The sequence below is a fragment of the Ochlerotatus camptorhynchus genome, unplaced genomic scaffold (assembly GCF_037179485.1).
Source record: "Ochlerotatus camptorhynchus isolate MF236.1 unplaced genomic scaffold, CSIRO-AGI_Acam_v1.1 ptg000574l, whole genome shotgun sequence".
Classification (NCBI taxonomy): Eukaryota; Metazoa; Arthropoda; class Insecta; order Diptera; family Culicidae; genus Ochlerotatus; species Ochlerotatus camptorhynchus.
The window spans coordinates 349318-355317 of NW_027041055.1; positions in this window are offsets into that span (position 1 = coordinate 349318).

The following is a 6000-nucleotide window of genomic DNA, read 5'->3' on the forward strand; positions in this document are numbered from 1 at the left end:
AAGGTGGAGATGATCCAAAGTTGCGGTTCTAAATGTGGACCAAAAAGAACGAGGCTTGTACACCCCTTTCTGGGCACGAGAATCGAGAACAAAGAAAGAAGGAACTTAGGGAGTGCTTTCTGAAGTAATGGTAGCCGACAAATAGGTTTACATGCTTGATTTATTCGGCCCACAATGGGCTCTAGAGAAAGGTTCTAGAGAGAGACATTCGGGTGTAGGTACTTGCGCTTGTTTTTGATTACGATGGACTACACACTACGAAATTAATATTTTTACACGAGATGTAAATCAGCTTTGACGTAAATCATGGAACGTAAACAAACATGGCATGTAAAATTAAGTGTCCTGAAACTGAAACATATGCAACTCGACGAAAAGCGCGTTTGATTGAACTGATTTTCTCGTCCTTTTCAACTGATTCTTATGTCAAAAGGGCCGCTTGCATGTGTCGGTCTCAGGGCACTGAAATGTACATGTCTTTTTCGTAGTGTGTACGTTGGCATGCATAGACGATGGCGGACGAAACGATGGGCGAGCCTTTCAAGGGCAAGTTGCAGTTGTCCGGCCGGTCCGGGGTCGGTTCAATCAGTGGTGGTGAACGGGGGATGCATACCGCACGACTAGCGGGAACAGCTTGAAACCAGCTGGCCTTTTTAGTACTCCCTTGGAATGCTCCTAGAATTATCTTCAAAAGTTTTTTAGGATTCCTCCTCAAAACTACCTTGGAATTCCCCTTAAAATTGATCTTTCCTGACAAACAAGTCTTCCAACAAAAGTGAATCAAACAACGCAATATGGTCTTGAATACGGTTTTACAAAAAACAAATTTCACTGGCATTTTAAGTTTTCCTCATTCATCAAACTTTTATGCTTGCCCCAAATCCCATTTCCAGGAAAATAGAGCATTAATTCATTTTTGAGCTCAAAATAAATGAAGGGAAAACATATGAAACCAGTACACCCATTAGAGGCCAGCGCAAATAAATCCCCAAATGAAACCATTAAGCCGACGATTTCCTTTTATTTCACGGCATTTCCGCACCCCCTATCGACTTCTTCCTTTCCATGGACTATACGCACTCATTTCCCACAAATGTCTGCCTTTGCTGTGGAGGGAGTATCGGGAGGTGGCTGTTCCGTGCCAATGTTCATGACGACGCCCATACTAGTGACAGAAGCCATTACACATCACATCATTCCGAGCGTTTTATTTGGCGTGAAATCGTCGAGCCACACATTCGGCAATCGGTGTTGGTAAAGAGAGATGGGGACGGAATTCCGCTCTTTTTTTTATAACTTCTTGCCTTTTTTTTAACCGGACGCGGAGGCGGTGGTGTGTGATATCAGATCGAAAAAGTTGGCACTTTGATGGCACTTCATAATACCTACCTGCCTATACCTTTTCACAGCGGGAATGCGATGGGAATATGAATCTAAATGAATTCCATTCCGGGAGATTTGAACGGTCCTGGTTATCACTTCATTTCCATTCGGTATTGTTATTTTTATTGGGGGTGCTATGGAACTGGAAAGCAATATGATGCACGATGGCAATATATCGGTGGATGCTTAGTCGATATTTTGCTCGATATCAACCAGCAAATGGAATATCGTCACACAAATCCCAGTCATGAAAATGTGAATGTAATAGTGGGATTTAGCCCGTCTTACTAATTTTAACCGAGATTCAAAATCCTACGGAATTTTGTTCAAACATTTTATTCTTCAGCTAATGAACACTACTTCAAACATATCACCAACATTTCTGCTCATATACGAGAAAACGGCTAATGTGCCTTGCACATTAAAGCTATAAAATGCTGGTGTCTCTGGTAGAACAACATTAATAAAAAAAATCAGTATCGCTAAAACACTCACCAAACGAAAGCTTATGCTCTCCCCTTTCAAATGAGACTAACCTCGAAATGTTCTATCGGGAGGTCTAGATTTTTTTTTTTTTTTGTATGAATTACGGTTGAAAATTATCAAAAATCATCCTTATCAAAGGATGGTTTGAAAAAAATCAGTGGAACTTATGATTTGGATACAATTTGATCGTAGCAGGTCATGACTCTAAAAGCCTATCTGTCATATGCATTCTGCGCACGTGGTATTGTGAACCAACTGGTATTTGTTTCTTGTGAAAAAGTGAACTTTTGTTGTTTTGTCATCGTTTTGATTTGCTGAAAAAAGGTATGGCTCTATCTATTTAAAAAATATTCAAACGTTTATCTATATACACATATAATTCTAACAGCAAAACTTAAACATGAAACCGAAAAGTCACGAAGAAAATCGTTTGGTGGTGTGCATACTGTGCTTGAAGAAGCTGCATCTTCAACCACTATCAACAGAGGTGGTTGATATTATCGAACAACACTTTCTTCACGATGTTAGATCGATAGGTTGGTATTATCCTACAAAAATTTGTCGAACATGTTCGTTTACAGTTTATTCGAATAGTAATCAGAATAATTCTGATAATACCACGCTGTACAAGTATAAGTACAATTTAAAACTTGCCACTCGAAGCGCTGATATTTGCGCATGCGAGATATGCATTGCTGCAATAGTGACAATTTCACCTAAATCCAAGGGAAACGTGGCAGACCCAGCTCCTCGGGTAATGCGAAAAAAAAAGTGCCAGTTGAGTTTGTGTCCATATTGCTATTCGGAAATGGCAAAAGGTAAACGACATACATGTACGAAGACTGTAGCGAAGCGCAATTTGCTCGGGATTGTCCAGAACGCTCAAGATGCTGGAGACCCTGTCGTTGCGAAGTATATGAGGGACAAACCCACGGATGGAGATGGTCAGGTAAAGCTCTCTAATCTACACGGACTACCATCCAGCTGGAAATCCACTACTACTGGTATTCAGGTGAAAAGGAAACCACATCTGTCCGCTGCCGATTTGTTTTTGATAAAAAAAAGACTTGCGATTTGAGTACCAGACGGACATTACAACTGAGCACCTGTCTAAGGGGCTTAGACATCGAAATCGCCCCCAACGTCTCTTCCAAAAGAACAATCCTAAACTAATCACTCCAGCGATACAGTATGACCCATAAAAAAATGCGACATGGGACATTTTTTCCAATTAAATGTGATTCCTTCTAAACTGCTGATTGAAACAAATATATTTTTGCTTTCCCATGTTTATTTGACATGTTTTGAATACATTTATTCAATGTGTCCTCCCTGGTTCTCGATCACCTGCTCCAGGCGGGGTCGAAATCTGGAACACACGGTCGTAATATATGACGCTGGCATCGAGTTCCATGCCTTGCGAATGGATGACTTGAGCGAATCCACACTGGTATGGGGGGTTTCACAGGCCTTAGCCTGAACATAGGCCCATATTGAATAATCCAATGGATTCAAGTCCGGGCTGCTGGGGGGCCAAAGCTCCTTCGACCAAAAATTTAGGTTCTCGGTGAGCCAAGCTTGGGTCCTGTTAGAAGTATGGCAGGGCGCTTCATCCTGCTGGAAAACGACTAATTGGTCTTCTCCAGGATATGTACTGGTGTAAAAATGCTATTACTGTTAGCAGTTGCTCCTGGAGTCCCCGAGAAATATGCTAATATCGCAAATATATGGAGTACACTCTTGCACCTGAACAATTTCAAGTGCTTTGTTGCCGGGGATTTGAAGATTGTCAACCTCCTTAGTGGAATAATGGGACACAGCTCGGCATTTCCTTGTCCTTATTGCACCGCACCGAAGAATAATCTTTGCAATACAGCTGCACAGCCTCGAACTCTCGGACATATTCGTGAGATGTCAGCGACATGGAAAAGCCAGGGGTCCGCAAATAAATTGGCGAGAAACTTTTTCAATTGTATTGATGAGCCATTGCTGTGCGGATCATCTGACGACCAAATCATAACCCTCTGTCCACCGCCTTCCTTACACATTACGCTTGGAATTATAAATGCAATCTACAAGAAGGTGGAATCCATTGATTCAGACACTGCTATGGATTGGGCAAGTATCAGTAGCTGCCAACGTCACAGCAAATACGGATTCACCGGACGGAATTGCCACAAACTGCTGCAAAATCGACATGTTTTGCAATCTGATGGAACCTTGAAGTTGCTAAGAACTGCAAGTAATCTTATCGTTATTTCAATTATCGTTTTATAATGCTAATTATATTGCAGGTACTCGATCAATTTGATCTTGTCTACAAGGGTTGTTTTCAAGAAAATCTATGTGAAGATTACGTAGAAAAGGTTGAGAACTTTTCTAGGACGTGGATTGCAGCCAGCTTACCCAATAGCTCCAAATTCCATATTTTGCGATACCATGTCCCAGAATTTTGTAAAATCACTGGAAGTGGTTTGAGCAAATATGGGGAGCAAGTCAGTGAAACTGTACATTTCGATTTTCAAATTGTTTGGAATCGTGTCAAGGCCCCAGAAACCTCTGAAGTATATGATCGGCAGCTTCTTCGTGCTGTAGTGATGTACAATAGTGGACATTTGTAAACTGTTAATTATTTTTAGTTATATTTTAAACAATCCTTGTTCACAATTGAATTCAATGAATAAAATTAATATTAACTAAAACATTCCTTTTTTAAGATCACAAATTAAAAAAAAATCTAAATATTTGTCATGGCTACCTAGATAACCGTAGAAATGGCTAATGCGATATCCATAAGATTCAACCCCAATCGTGAAACAGGCCTTCTCATTGCTAAAAGGAAGAGCACACTTTGACCCCTGGAAACTGTAACAGACAATCACGGCTACGCATTATTGAACCAAAGTTGTAGAAAATTATTTGCAAATCAAAAAGCTGTGCTGAACATAAAATAGTTTAAAAAACAGGATTAGAACTCTGAACCATGATTATTAAAATCATACCTTTAATCACTACTGTGTTACCTGACTTATAACGAATATACGTTCTACACGAGTATCCCGAATACAACGCATGACTCGTCTAATTTTGCATAGCATTTGCAATGTAAAATTAGACGAACTATACGTTGTATTCGGGGTACTCGTATAGAATGTATATCCGTTATAAGTCAGGTAACACAGTAGGCTGCAAGGCCATTACAATTGGTCTCCAGATAAATCTCTATTAAAACCACACTGGTTGCTACGCTCGGTTTCTGACACATCATGCACATTAGACAACTTCTCATTTATATTGCACATTAGCTATTTAATTTTTTCACAATTACGGAAAATATGTTCATTCAGCTCAAAATTCATACAAACCACCCAAACGTCAAGCATGCTCATAAGAGGCTCACCATTGTAAGGCATGGCCCACTTAGTAAAGGAACTACATCATTTGGGTCTATTTTGGATGTGAATTAACGGATTTGAAAACGGTTTTCACTCAAGTGCATACTGTTTCTTCTTATTTTAAGAAAAAAAAATACGAAACGAATTATTCGTCGCGGTTTCGAAGGGATTCTCAAACTTTTCCCTTAAAACGACCCAGCAAACGGCGCACTGTTTTGGCGATTTAATCCCACCAATTTTTCATTTGAGCCGCCATTTTGATGACTGTACCTCTTACCTTCAGTTTTCTCTTCATAATTGCCCAGTAGTTTTCAATGGGCCTGAACTGGGGACAATTGTCGTAATGAGGGTTTTGGGAAAAAAAACTGGACTCCGGTGTCATTGTACAATAGTTGTACTGCCCGACTGTAGTGACAACTCGCAAGATCCAGCCAAAATGTCACCGTAAACATCCGAGTTCATCATTTTCTCAGTAACGAAAACCTTTGTCTTCTGGCCGCAGCTGTAAATTCCCGGCCAGATCATGTATTTGCGAGCGAATTTATCCGCAAACAAATTTGAATCTGCCAGGGACGCCTTGTGAAATGTTGGTACTGGAAGCTGCCCGAAGTCGAACTTTACATAGGTTTCATCATCCATAAGTATGTACCCACCGGACTTGGTCAGCAGGTGGTCATACAGGTTTCGAGCACGGGTTCTATAGCTACGGTATTTTGCTTGAGCGATCGATTTGGTT